Here is a 15,788-nt window from a genome sequence, read left to right as displayed (position 1 = left end):
CATCCTAGGACCGGTTTCGGGGTATCATCCTTCTTCAGCCAGGATAGCCTGATTCCAGTGGCACTGTGAGCCTAGGACCCACGTCTGGGCATACCTGGTGCACTTAGGGCGAGAAAGAAAAAGACACATAATTGATGGACTGAATGCAGAACAAATCAAAACATTCACCCCCAGTCAAGAGATCTGGGTTAAATCCATCATTCTTTTGCACACCATGCCATCCCAGTTTAGACCTGCCCATATGCAAATCAGTCTTGACCCTGTGCCTCATGGGAACAGTACAGCCGGAACTGCCAAGCCAGGTCCTCCACGGACCGGAAACAAGCATCCTAGGACTGGTTACAGGTTTCACCCCTGTTCAGCCAGGATAGCTTGATTCCAGTGGCACAGTGAGCCCAGGACCCACGTCTGGGCATACCTGGCACACTTAGGGCGAGAAAGCAAAAGACACACAATTGATGGACGAAATGCAGAACAAATTAAAACATTCACCCCCAGTCAAGAGATCTGGGTTAAATCCATCATTCTTTGGCTCATCGTGCCACCCCAGTTTAGACCTGGCCATGTGCAAATAAGTCTTGACCCTGTGCCTCATGGGAACAGTCCATCCCAAAGTGCCAAGCCAGGTCCTCCCTGTTCTGGAAACAAGCATCCTAGGACCAGTTTTGGGGTTTCATCCTTCTTCAGCTAGGATAGCTTGACTCCAGTGGCACAGTGAGCCCAGGACCCACGTCTGGGCACACCTGGCGCACTTAGGGCGAGAAAGAAAAAGACACACAATTCATGGACAGAATGCAGAACAAATCAAAACGTTCACCCCCCAGTCAAGAAATCTGGGTTAGATCCATCATTCTTTTGCTCACCATGCCACCCCAGTTTAGACTTGGCCATATGCAAATCAGTCTTGACCCTGTGCCTCATGGGAACAGTACGGCCGGAACTGCCAGGCCAGGTCCTCCCTGGACCGGAAACAAGCATCCTAGGACCAGTTTCGGGGTTTCACCCCTCTTCAGCCAGGATAGCTTGATTCCAGTGGCACAGTGAGCCAAGGACCCACGTCTGGGCATACCTGGCGCACTTAGGGCGAGAAAGCAAAAGACACACAATTGATGGATGGAATGCAGAACAAATCAAAACATTCACCCGCAGTCAAGAAATCTGGGTTAAATCCATCATTCTTTTGCTCACAATGCCACCCCAGTTTAGACCTGGCCATATGAAAATTAGTCTTGACCATGTGCGTCATGGGAACAGTCCAGCCCGAACTGCCAAGCCAGGTCTTCCCTGGACCGGAAAGAAGCATCCTAGGACCGGTTTCGGGGTTTCACCCCTCTTCAGCAAGGATAGCTTGATTCCAGTGGCACAGTGTGCCTAGGACCCACATCTGGGCATACCTGGCACACTTAGGGCGAAAAAGCAAAAGACACACAATTAATGGACGAAATGCAGAACAAATCAAAACATTCACCCCCAGTCAAGAGATCTGGGTTATATCCATCATTATTTTGCTCACCATGCCACCCCAGTTTAGACCTGGCCATATGCAAATCAGTCTTGACCCTGTGCCTCCTGGGAACGGTCCAGCCTGAAGTGCCAAGCCAGGTCCTCCCTGGACCTGAAACAAGCACCCTAGGAGCGGTTTCGGTGTTTCATCCTTCTTCAGCCAGGATAGCTTGATTCTAGTGGCACAGTAAGCCCAGGACCCACGCCTGGGCATACATGGCGCACTTAGGGCGAGAAAGCAAAAGACACACTATTGATGGACAGAATGCAGAACAAATCAAAACATTCACCGCCAGTCCAGAGATCTGGGTTAAATCCATCATTCTTTTGCTCACCATGCCACCCCAGTTTAGACCTGGTCATATACAAATCAGTCTTGACCCTGTGCCTCATGGAAACAGTCCAGCCCGAACTGCCAAGCCAGGTCCTGCCTGGACCGGAAAAAAGCATCCTAGGACCGGTTTCGGGGTTTCACCACTCTTCAGCCAGGATAGCTTGATTCCAGTGGCACAATGAGCCCAGGATCCATGTCTGGGCATACCTGGCGCACTTGGGGTGAGAAAGGAAAAGACACACAATTGATGGACGAAATGCAGAACAAATCAAAATGTTCACCCCCCAGTCAAGAGATCTGGGTTAAATCCATCATTCTTTTGCTCACCATGCCACCCCAGTTTAGACCTGGCCATATGCAAATCAGTCTTGACCCTGTGCCTCATGGGAACAGTACAGCCGGAACTGCCAGGCCAGGTCCTCCCTGGACCGGAAACAAGCATCCTAGGACCGGTTTCTGGGTTTCACTCCTCTTCAGCCAGGATAGCTTGAATCCAGTGGCACAGAGAGCCCAGGACCCACGTCTGGGCATACCTGGCACACTAAGGGCGAGAAATCAAAAGACACACAATTGATGGACGGAATGCAGAACAAATCAAAACACTCACCTGCAGTCAAGAGATCTGGGTTAAATTCATCATTCTTTTGCTCACCATACTACCCCAGTTTAGACCTGGCCATATGGAAATTAGTCTTGACCCTGTGCCTCATGGGAAAAGTCCAGCCCGAACTGCCAAGCCAGGTCTTCCTTCGACCGGAAACAAGCATCCTAGGACCGGTTTCAGGGTTTCACCCCTCTTCAGCCAGGATAGCTTGATTCCAGTGGCACAGTGAGCCCAGGACCCACATCTGGGCATACCTGGCACACTTAGGGCGAGAAAGCAAAAGACACACATTGATGGACGAAATGCAGAACAAATCAAAACATTCACCTCAGTCAAGAGATCTGGGTTACATCCATCATTCTTTTGCTCACCATGCCACCCCAGTTTAGACCTGGCCAAATGCAAATCAGTCTTGACCCTGTGCCTCCTGGGAACAGTCCAGCCTGAAGTGCCAAGCCAGGACCTCCCTGGACCGGAAACAAGCATCCTAGGACCGGTTTCGGGGTATCATCCTTCTTCAGCCAGGATAGCTTGATTCCAGTGGCACAGTGAGACTAGGACCCACGTCTGGGCATACCTGGTGCACTTAGGGCGAGAAAGAAAAAGACACACAATTGATGGACGGAATGCAGAACAAACCAAAACATTCACCCCCAGTCAAGAGATCTGGGTTAAATCCATCATTCTTTTGCTCACCATGCCACCCCAGTTTAGACCTGGTCATATGCAAATCAGTCTTTACCCTGTGCCTCCTGGGAACAGTCCAGCCTAAAGTGCCAAACCAGGACCTCCCTGGACCGGAAACAAGCATCCTAGGACCGGTTTCGGGGTTTCATCCTTCTTCAGCCAGGATAGCTTGATTCCAGTGGCACAGTGAGCCCAGGACCCACGTCTGAGCATACCTGGCGCACTTAGGGCGAGAAAGAAAAAGACACACAAATTGATGGACGGAATGCAGAAGAAATCAAAACATTCACCCCCAGTCAAGAGATCTGGGTTAAATCCATCATTCTTTTGCTCACCATGCCACCCCAGTTCAGACCTGGCCATAAGCAAATCAGTCTTGACCAGGTGCCTCATTAGAACAGTCCAGCCCGAAATGCCAAGCCAGGTCCTCTCTGGACCGGAAACAAGCATCCTAGAACTGGTTTCGGTGTTTCACCCCTCTTCAGCTAGGATAGCTTGATTCCAGTGGCAGAGTGAGCTCAGGACCCACGCCTAGGCCTACCTGGGGCCCTTAGGGCGAAAAAGCAAAATACACACAATTGATGGACGGAATGCAGAACAAATCAAAACATTCACCCCCAGTCAAGAGATCTGGGTTAAATCCATCATTCTTTTGCACACCATGCCATCCCAGTTTAGACCTGCCCATATGCAAATCAGTCTTGACCCTGTGCCTCATGGGAACAGTACAGCCGGAGCTGCCAAGCCAGGTCCTCCACGGACCGGAAACAAGCATCCTAGGACTGGTTACAGGTTTCACCCCTCTTCAGCCAGGATAGCTTGATTCCAGTGGCAGAGTGAGCTCAGGACCCACGCCTAGGCCTACCTGGGGCCCTTAGGGCGAAAAAGCAAAATACACACAATTGATGGACGGAATGCAGAACAAATCAAAACATTCACCCCCAGTCAAGAGATCTGGGTTAAATCCATCATTCTTTTGCACACCATGCCATCCCAGTTTAGACCTGCCCATATGCAAATCAGTCTTGACCCTGTGCCTCATGGGAACAGTACAGCCGGAGCTGCCAAGCCAGGTCCTCCATGGACCGGAAACAAGCATCCTAGGACTGGTTACAGGTTTCACCCCTCTTCAGCCAGGATAGCTTGATTCCAGTGGCACAGTGAGCCCAGGACCCACGTCTGGGCATACCTGGCACACTTAGGGCGAGAAAGCAAAAGACACACAATTGATGGACGAAATGCAGAACAAATTAAAACATTCACCCCCAGTCAAGAGATCTGGGTTAAATCCATCATTCTTTGGCTCACCGTGCCACCCCAGTTTAGACCTGGCCATATGCAAATAAGTCTTGACCCTGTGCCTCATGGGAACAGTCCATCCCAAAGTGCCAAGCCAGGTCCTCCCTGGACTGGAAACAAGCATCTTAGGACCAGTTTTGGGGTTTCATCCTTCTTCAGCTAGGATAGCTTGACTCCAGTGGCACAGTGAGCCCAGGACCCACGTCTGGGCACACCTGGCACACTTAGGGCGAGAAAGAAAAAGACACACAATTCATGGACGGAATGCAGAACAAATCAAAACGTTCACCCCCCAGTCAAGAAATCTGGGTTAGATCCATCATTCTTTTGCTCACCATGCCACCCCAGTTTAGACCTGGCCATATGCAAATCAGTCTTGACCCTGTGCCTCATGGGAACAGTACGGCCGGAACTGCCAGGCTAGGTCCTCCCTGGACCGGAAACAAGCATCCTAGGACCGGTTTCGGGGTTTCACCCCTCTTCAGCCAGGATAGCTTGATTCCAGTGGCACAGTGAGCCAAGGACCCACGTCTGGCCATACCTGGTGCACTTAGGGCGAAAAAGCAAAAGACACACAATTAATGGACGAAATGCAGAACAAATCAAAACATTCACCCCCAGTCAAGAGATCTGGGTTAAATCCATCATTCTTTGGCTCACCGTGCCACCCCAGTTTAGACCTGGCCATATGCAAATAAGTCTTGACCCTGTGCCTCATGGGAACAGTCCAGCCCAAAGTGCCAAGCCACGTCCTCCCTGGACTGGAAACAAGCATCCTAGAACCAGTTTTGGGGTTTCATCCTTCTTCAGCTAGGATAGCTTGACTCTAGTGGCACAGTGAGCCCAGGACCCACGTCTGGGCATACCTGGCGCACTTAGGGCGAGAAAGCAAAAGACACACAATTGATGGATGGAATGCAGAACAAATCAAAACATTCACCCGCAGTCAAGAAATCTGGGTTAAATCCATCATTCTTTTGTTCACAATGCCACCCCAGTTTAGACCTGGCCATATGAAAATTAGTCTTGACCATGTGCGTCATGGGAACAGTCCAGCCCGAACTGCCAAGCCAGGTCTTCCCTGGACCGGAAAGAAGCATCCTAGGACCGGTTTCGGGGTTTCACCCCTCTTCAGCAAGGATAGCTTGATTCCAGTGGCACAGTGAGCCTAGGACCCACATCTGGGCATACCTGGCACACTTAGGGCGAAAAAGCAAAAGACACACAATTAATGGACGAAATGCAGAACAAATCAAAACATTCACCCCCAGTCAAGAGATCTGGGTTATATCCATCATTCTTTTGCTCACCATGCCACCCCAGTTTAGACCTGGCCATATGCAAATCAGTCTTGACCCTGTGCCTCCTGGGAACAGTCCAGCCTGAAGTGCCAAGCCAGGTCCTCCCTGGACCTGAAACAAGCACCCTAGGACCGGTTTCGGTGTTTCATCCTTCTTCAGCCAGGATAGCTTGATTCTAGTGGCACAGTAAGCCCAGGACCCACGCCTGGGCATACGTGGCGCACTTAGGGCGAGAAAGCAAAAGACACACTATTGATGGACAGAATGCAGAACAAACCAAAACATTCACCCCCAGTCAAGAGATCTGGGTTAAATCCATCATTCTTTTGCTCACCATGCCACCCCAGTTTACACCTGCCCATATACAAATCAGTCTTGACCCTGTGCCTCATGGAAACAGTCCAGCCTGAACTGCCAAGCCAGGTCCTCCCTGGACTGGAAAAAAGCATCCTAGGACCGGTTTCGGGGTTTCACCACTCTTCAGCCAGGATAGCTTGATTCCAGTGGCACAGTGAGCCCAGGATCCACGTCTGAGCATACCTGGCGCACTTGGGGTGAGAAAGGAAAAGACACACAATTGATGGACGAAATGCAGAACAAATCAAAATGTTCACCCCCCAGTCAAGAGATCTGCTTTAAATCCATCATTCTTTTGCTCACCATGCCACCCCAGTTTAGACCTGGCCATATGCAAATCAGTCTTGACCCTGTGCCTCATGGGAACAGTACAGCCGGAACTGCCAGGCCAGGTCCTCCCTGGACCAGAAACAAGCATCCTAGGACCGGTTTCATGGGTTTCACCCCTCTTCAGCCAGGATAGCTTGATTCCAGTGGCACAGTGAGCCCAGGACCCACGTCTGGGCATACCTGGCGCACCTAGGGCAGAAATCAAAAGACACACAATTGATGGACGGAATGCAGAACAAATCAAAACATTCACCCGCAGTCAAGAGATCTGGGTTAAATCCATCATTCATTTGCTCAGCTTGCCACCCCAGTTTAGACTTGGCCATATGCAAATCAGTCTTGACCCTGTGCCTAATGGGAACACTCCAGCCCGAACTGCCAAACCAGGTCTTCCCTGGACCGGAAACAAGTATCCTAGGACCGGTTTCAGGGTTTCACCCCTCTTCAGCCAGGATAGCTTGATTCCAGTGGCACAGTGAGCCCAGGATCCAGGTCTGGGCATACCTGGCACACTTAGGGCGAGAAAGCAAAAGACACACAATTGATGGACGAAATGCAGAACAAATCAAAACATTCACCCCCAGTCAAGAGATCTGGGTTAAATCCATCATTCTTTTGTTCACCATGCCACCCCAGTTTAGACCTGGCCATATACAAATCAGTCTTGACCCTGTGCCTCATGGGAACAGTCCAGACCGAACTGCCAAGCCAGGTCCTCCCTGGACCGGAAAAAAGCATCCTAGGACCGGTTTCTGGGTTTCACTCCTCTTCAGCCAGGATAGCTTGATTCCAGTGGCACAGTGAGCCCAGGACCCACGTCTGGGCATACCTGGTGCACTTAGGGCGAGAAATCAAAAGACACACAATTGATGGACGGAATGCAGAACAAATCAAAACATTCACCCGCAGTCAAGAGATCTGGGTTAAATCCATCATTCATTTGCTCAACATGCCACCCCAGTTTAGACCTGGCCATATGCAAATCAGTCTTGACCTTGTGCCTCCTGGGAACAGTCCAGCCCGAACTGCCAAGCCAGGTCCTCCCTGGACCGTAAAAAAGCATCCTAGGACCGGTTTCGGGGTTTCACCACTCTTCAGCCAGGATAGCTTGATTCCAGTGGCACAGTGAGCCCAGGACCCACATCTGGGCATACCTGGCGCACTTAGGGCGAGAAAGCAAAAGTCACACAATTGATGGACGAAATGCAGAACAAATCAAAACGTTCACCCGCAGTCAAGAGATCTGGGTTAAATCCATCATTCTTTTGCTCACCATGCCACCCCAGTTGAGACCTGGCCATATGCAAATCAGTCTTGACCCTGTGCCTCATGGGAACAGTACAGCCGGAACTGCCAGGCCAGGTCCTCCCTGGACCGGAAACAAGCATCCTAGGACCGGTTTCTGGGTTTCACCTCTCTTCAGCCAGGATAGCTTGATTCCAGTGGCACAGTGAGCCCAGGACCCACGTCTGGGCATACCTGGCGCACCTAGGGCGAGAAATCAAAAGACACACAATTGATGGACGGAATGCAGAACAAATCAAAACATTCACCCGCAGTCAAGAGATCTGGGTTAAATCCATCATTCATTTGCTCACCATGCCACCCCAGTTTAGACTTGGCCATCTGCAAATTAGTCTTGACCCTGTGCCTCATGGGAACACTCCAGCCCGAACTGCCAAGCCAGGTCTTCCCTGGACCGGAAACAAGCATCCTAGGACCGGTTTCGGGGTTTCACCCCTCTTCAGCCAGGATAGCTTGATTCCAGTGGCACAGTGAGCCCAGGACCCACGTCTGGGCATACCTGGCACACTTAGGACGAGAAAGCAAAAGACACACAATTGATGTACGAAATGCAGAACAAATCAAAACATTCACCCCCAGTCAAGAGATCTGGGTTAAATCCATCATTCTTTTGCTCACCATGCCACCCCAGTTTAGACATGGCCATATACAAATCAGTCTTGACCCTGTGCCTCATGGGAACAGTCCAGCCCGAACTGCCAAGCCAGGTCCTCCCTGGACCGGAAAAAAGCATCCTAAGACCGGTTTCGGGGTTTCACCACTCTTCAGCCAGGATAGCTTGATTCCAGTGGCACAGTGAGCCCATGACCCACGTCTGGGCATACCTGGCGCACTTAGGGCGAGAAATCAAAAGACACACAATTGATGGACGGAATGCAGAACAAATCAAAACATTCACCCGCAGTCAAGAGATCTGGGTTAAATCCATGATTCATTTGCTCACCATGCCACCCCAGTTTAGACTTGGCCATATGCAAATTAGTCTTGACCCTGTGCCTCATAGGAACACTCCAGCCCGAACTAACAAGCCAGGTCTTCCCTGGACCGGAAACAAGCATCCTAGGACCGGTTTCGGGGTTTCACCCCTCTTCAGCCGGGATAGCTTGATTCCAGTGGCACAGTGAGCCCAGGACCCACGTCTGGGCATACCTGGCACACTTAGGGCGAGAAAGCAAAACACACACAATTGATGGACGAAATGCAGAACAAATCAAAACATCCACCCCCAGTCAAGAGATCTGGGTTAAATACATCATTCTTTTGTTCATAATGCCACCCCAGTTTAGACCTGGCCATATGCAAATCAGTCTTGACCCTGTGCCCCATGGGAACAGTCCAGCCCGAAGTGCCAAGCCAGGTCCTCCCTGGACCGGAAACAAGCATCCTAGGACCGGTTTTGGGGTTTCACCCCTCTTCAGCTAGGATAGCTTGATTCCAGTGACACAGTGAGCCCAGGACCCACGTCTGGGCATACCTGGCGCACTTAGGGCGAGAAAGCAAAAGACACATAACTGATGAACGGAATGCAGAACAAATCAAAACGTTCACCCCCCAGTCAAGAGATCTGGGTTAAATCCATCATTCTTTTGCTCACCATGCCACCCCAGTTTAGACCTGGCCATATGCAAATCAGTCTTGACCCTTTGCCTCATGGGAACAGCACGGCCGGAACTGCCAGGCCAGTTCCTCCCTGGACCGGAAACAAGCATCCTAGGACTGGTTTCTGGGTTTCAACCCTCTTCAGCCAGGATAGCTTGAATCCAGTGGCACAGAGAGCCCAGGACCCACGTCTGGGCATACCTGGCACACTAAGGGCGAGAAATCAAAAGACACACAATTGATGGACGGAATGCAGAACAAATCAAAACACTCACCTGCAGTCAAGAGATCTGGGTTAAATTCATCATTCTTTTGCTCACCATACTACCCCAGTTTAGACCTGGCCATATGCAAAGTAGTCTTGACCCTGTGCCTCATGGGAAAAGTCCAGCCCGAACTGCCAAGCCAGGCCTTCCTTCGACCGGAAACAAGCATCCTAGGACCGGTTTCGGGGTTTCACCCCTCTTCAGCCAGGGGAGCTTGCTTCCAGTGGCACAGTGAGCCCAGGACCCACATCTGGGCATACCTGATACACTTAGGGCGAGAAAGCAAAAGACACACAATTGATGGACGAAATGCAGAACAAATCAAAACATTCACCTCAGTCAAGAGATCTGGGTTAAATCCATCATTCTTTTGCTCACCATGCCACCCCAGTTTAGACCTGGCCAAATGCAAATCAGTCTTGACCCTGTGCCTCCTGGGAACAGTCCAGCCTGAAGTGCCAAGCCAGGACCTCCCTGGACCGGAAACAAGCATCCTAGGACCGGTTTCGGGGTATCATCCTTCTTCAGCCAGGATAGCCTGATTCCAGTGGCACTGTGAGCCTAGGACCCACGTCTGGGCATACCTGGTGCACTTAGGGCGAGAAAGAAAAAGACACATAATTGATGGACTGAATGCAGAACAAATCAAAACATTCACCCCCAGTCAAGAGATCTGGGTTAAATCCATCATTCTTTTGCACACCATGCCATCCCAGTTTAGACCTGCCCATATGCAAATCAGTCTTGACCCTGTGCCTCATGGGAACAGTACAGCCGGAACTGCCAAGCCAGGTCCTCCACGGACCGGAAACAAGCATCCTAGGACTGGTTACAGGTTTCACCCCTGTTCAGCCAGGATAGCTTGATTCCAGTGGCACAGTGAGCCCAGGACCCACGTCTGGGCATACCTGGCACACTTAGGGCGAGAAAGCAAAAGACACACAATTGATGGACGAAATGCAGAACAAATTAAAACATTCACCCCCAGTCAAGAGATCTGGGTTAAATCCATCATTCTTTGGCTCATCGTGCCACCCCAGTTTAGACCTGGCCATGTGCAAATAAGTCTTGACCCTGTGCCTCATGGGAACAGTCCATCCCAAAGTGCCAAGCCAGGTCCTCCCTGTTCTGGAAACAAGCATCCTAGGACCAGTTTTGGGGTTTCATCCTTCTTCAGCTAGGATAGCTTGACTCCAGTGGCACAGTGAGCCCAGGACCCACGTCTGGGCACACCTGGCGCACTTAGGGCGAGAAAGAAAAAGACACACAATTCATGGACAGAATGCAGAACAAATCAAAACGTTCACCCCCCAGTCAAGAAATCTGGGTTAGATCCATCATTCTTTTGCTCACCATGCCACCCCAGTTTAGACTTGGCCATATGCAAATCAGTCTTGACCCTGTGCCTCATGGGAACAGTACGGCCGGAACTGCCAGGCCAGGTCCTCCCTGGACCGGAAACAAGCATCCTAGGACCAGTTTCGGGGTTTCACCTCTCTTCAGCCAGGATAGCTTGATTCCAGTGGCACAGTGAGCCAAGGACCCACGTCTGGGCATACCTGGCGCACTTAGGGCGAGAAAGCAAAAGACACACAATTGATGGATGGAATGCAGAACAAATCAAAACATTCACCCGCAGTCAAGAAATCTGGGTTAAATCCATCATTCTTTTGCTCACAATGCCACCCCAGTTTAGACCTGGCCATATGAAAATTAGTCTTGACCATGTGCGTCATGGGAACAGTCCAGCCCGAACTGCCAAGCCAGGTCTTCCCTGGACCGGAAAGAAGCATCCTAGGACCGGTTTCGGGGTTTCACCCCTCTTCAGCAAGGATAGCTTGATTCCAGTGGCACAGTGTGCCTAGGACCCACATCTGGGCATACCTGGCACACTTAGGGCGAAAAAGCAAAAGACACACAATTAATGGACGAAATGCAGAACAAATCAAAACATTCACCCCCAGTCAAGAGATCTGGGTTATATCCATCATTATTTTGCTCACCATGCCACCCCAGTTTAGACCTGGCCATATGCAAATCAGTCTTGACCCTGTGCCTCCTGGGAACGGTCCAGCCTGAAGTGCCAAGCCAGGTCCTCCCTGGACCTGAAACAAGCACCCTAGGAGCGGTTTCGGTGTTTCATCCTTCTTCAGCCAGGATAGCTTGATTCTAGTGGCACAGTAAGCCCAGGACCCACGCCTGGGCATACGTGGCGCACTTAGGGCGAGAAAGCAAAAGACACACTATTGATGGACAGAATGCAGAACAAATCAAAACATTCACCGCCAGTCCAGAGATCTGGGTTAAATCCATCATTCTTTTGCTCACCATGCCACCCCAGTTTAGACCTGGTCATATACAAATCAGTCTTGACCCTGTGCCTCATGGAAACAGTCCAGCCCGAACTGCCAAGCCAGGTCCTGCCTGGACCGGAAAAAAGCATCCTAGGACCGGTTTCGGGGTTTCACCACTCTTCAGCCAGGATAGCTTGATTCCAGTGGCACAATGAGCCCAGGATCCATGTCTGGGCATACCTGGCGCACTTGGGGTGAGAAAGGAAAAGACACACAATTGATGGACGAAATGCAGAACAAATCAAAATGTTCACCCCCCAGTCAAGAGATCTGGGTTAAATCCATCATTCTTTTGCTCACCATGCCACCCCAGTTTAGACCTGGCCATATGCAAATCAGTCTTGACCCTGTGCCTCATGGGAACAGTACAGCCGGAACTGCCAGGCCAGGTCCTCCCTGGACCGGAAACAAGCATCCTAGGACCGGTTTCTGGGTTTCACTCCTCTTCAGCCAGGATAGCTTGAATCCAGTGGCACAGAGAGCCCAGGACCCACGTCTGGGCATACCTGGCACACTAAGGGCGAGAAATCAAAAGACACACAATTGATGGACGGAATGCAGAACAAATCAAAACACTCACCTGCAGTCAAGAGATCTGGGTTAAATTCATCATTCTTTTGCTCACCATACTACCCCAGTTTAGACCTGGCCATATGGAAATTAGTCTTGACCCTGTGCCTCATGGGAAAAGTCCAGCCCGAACTGCCAAGCCAGGTCTTCCTTCGACCGGAAACAAGCATCCTAGGACCGGTTTCAGGGTTTCACCCCTCTTCAGCCAGGATAGCTTGATTCCAGTGGCACAGTGAGCCCAGGACCCACATCTGGGCATACCTGGCACACTTAGGGCGAGAATGCAAAAGACACACATTGATGGACGAAATGCAGAACAAATCAAAACATTCACCTCAGTCAAGAGATCTGGGTTACATCCATCATTCTTTTGCTCACCATGCCACCCCAGTTTAGACCTGGCCAAATGCAAATCAGTCTTGACCCTGTGCCTCCTGGGAACAGTCCAGCCTGAAGTGCCAAGCCAGGACCTCCCTGGACCGGAAACAAGCATCCTAGGACCGGTTTCGGGGTATCATCCTTCTTCAGCCAGGATAGCTTGATTCCAGTGGCACAGTGAGACTAGGACCCACGTCTGGGCATACCTGGTGCACTTAGGGCGAGAAAGAAAAAGACACACAATTGATGGACGGAATGCAGAACAAACCAAAACATTCACCCCCAGTCAAGAGATCTGGGTTAAATCCATCATTCTTTTGCTCACCATGCCACCCCAGTTTAGACCTGGTCATATGCAAATCAGTCTTTACCCTGTGCCTCCTGGGAACAGTCCAGCCTAAAGTGCCAAACCAGGACCTCCCTGGACCGGAAACAAGCATCCTAGGACCGGTTTCGGGGTTTCATCCTTCTTCAGCCAGGATAGCTTGATTCCAGTGGCACAGTGAGCCCAGGACCCACGTCTGAGCATACCTGGCGCACTTAGGGCGAGAAAGAAAAAGACACACAAATTGATGGACGGAATGCAGAAGAAATCAAAACATTCACCCCCAGTCAAGAGATCTGGGTTAAATCCATCATTCTTTTGCTCACCATGCCACCCCAGTTCAGACCTGGCCATAAGCAAATCAGTCTTGACCAGGTGCCTCATTAGAACAGTCCAGCCCGAAATGCCAAGCCAGGTCCTCTCTGGACCGGAAACAAGCATCCTAGAACTGGTTTCGGTGTTTCACCCCTCTTCAGCTAGGATAGCTTGATTCCAGTGGCAGAGTGAGCTCAGGACACACGCCTAGGCCTACCTGGGGCCCTTAGGGCGAAAAAGCAAAATACACACAATTGATGGACGGAATGCAGAACAAATCAAAACATTCACCCCCAGTCAAGAGATCTGGGTTAAATCCATCATTCTTTTGCACACCATGCCATCCCAGTTTAGACCTGCCCATATGCAAATCAGTCTTGACCCTGTGCCTCATGGGAACAGTACAGCCGGAGCTGCCAAGCCAGGTCCTCCACGGACCGGAAACAAGCATCCTAGGACTGGTTACAGGTTTCACCCCTCTTCAGCCAGGATAGCTTGATTCCAGTGGCAGAGTGAGCTCAGGACCCACGCCTAGGCCTACCTGGGGCCCTTAGGGCGAAAAAGCAAAATACACACAATTGATGGACGGAATGCAGAACAAATCAAAACATTCACCCCCAGTCAAGAGATCTGGGTTAAATCCATCATTCTTTTGCTCACCATGCCATCCCAGTTTAGACCTGCCCATATGCAAATCAGTCTGACCCTGTGCCTCATGGGAACAGTCCAGCCCAAAGTGCCAAGCCACGTCCTCCCTGGACTGGAAACAAGCATCCTAGAACCAGTTTTGGGGTTTCATCCTTCTTCAGCTAGGATAGCTTGACTCTAGTGGCACAGTGAGCCCAGGACCCACGTCTGGGCATACCTGGCGCACTTAGGGCGAGAAAGCAAAAGACACACAATTGATGGATGGAATGCAGAACAAATCAAAACATTCACCCGCAGTCAAGAAATCTGGGTTAAATCCATCATTCTTTTGTTCACAATGCCACCCCAGTTTAGACCTGGCCATATGAAAATTAGTCTTGACCATGTGCGTCATGGGAACAGTCCAGCCCGAACTGCCAAGCCAGGTCTTCCCTGGACCGGAAAGAAGCATCCTAGGACCGGTTTCGGGGTTTCACCCCTCTTCAGCAAGGATAGCTTGATTCCAGTGGCACAGTGAGCCTAGGACCCACATCTGGGCATACCTGGCACACTTAGGGCGAAAAAGCAAAAGACACACAATTAATGGACGAAATGCAGAACAAATCAAAACATTCACCCCCAGTCAAGAGATCTGGGTTATATCCATCATTCTTTTGCTCACCATGCCACCCCAGTTTAGACCTGGCCATATGCAAATCAGTCTTGACCCTGTGCCTCCTGGGAACAGTCCAGCCTGAAGTGCCAAGCCAGGTCCTCCCTGGACCTGAAACAAGCACCCTAGGACCGGTTTCGGTGTTTCATCCTTCTTCAGCCAGGATAGCTTGATTCTAGTGGCACAGTAAGCCCAGGACCCACGCCTGGGCATACGTGGCGCACTTAGGGCGAGAAAGCAAAAGACACACTATTGATGGACAGAATGCAGAACAAACCAAAACATTCACCCCCAGTCAAGAGATCTGGGTTAAATCCATCATTCTTTTGCTCACCATGCCACCCCAGTTTACACCTGCCCATATACAAATCAGTCTTGACCCTGTGCCTCATGGAAACAGTCCAGCCTGAACTGCCAAGCCAGGTCCTCCCTGGACTGGAAAAAAGCATCCTAGGACCGGTTTCGGGGTTTCACCACTCTTCAGCCAGGATAGCTTGATTCCAGTGGCACAGTGAGCCCAGGATCCACGTCTGAGCATACCTGGCGCACTTGGGGTGAGAAAGGAAAAGACACACAATTGATGGACGAAATGCAGAACAAATCAAAATGTTCACCCCCCAGTCAAGAGATCTGCTTTAAATCCATCATTCTTTTGCTCACCATGCCACCCCAGTTTAGACCTGGCCATATGCAAATCAGTCTTGACCCTGTGCCTCATGGGAACAGTACAGCCGGAACTGCCAGGCCAGGTCCTCCCTGGACCAGAAACAAGCATCCTAGGACCGGTTTCATGGGTTTCACCCCTCTTCAGCCAGGATAGCTTGATTCCAGTGGCACAGTGAGCCCAGGACCCACGTCTGGGCATACCTGGCGCACCTAGGGCAGAAATCAAAAGACACACAATTGATGGACGGAATGCAGAACAAATCAAAACATTCACCCGCAGTCAAGAGATCTGGGT

This window comes from Triturus cristatus, chromosome 8 (assembly GCF_964204655.1).
Source record: "Triturus cristatus chromosome 8, aTriCri1.1, whole genome shotgun sequence".
NCBI classification, from domain to species: Eukaryota; Metazoa; Chordata; class Amphibia; order Caudata; family Salamandridae; genus Triturus; species Triturus cristatus.
The sequence above is the reverse complement of the archived record's forward strand: the minus strand, read 5'-3'. Positions refer to the sequence as shown.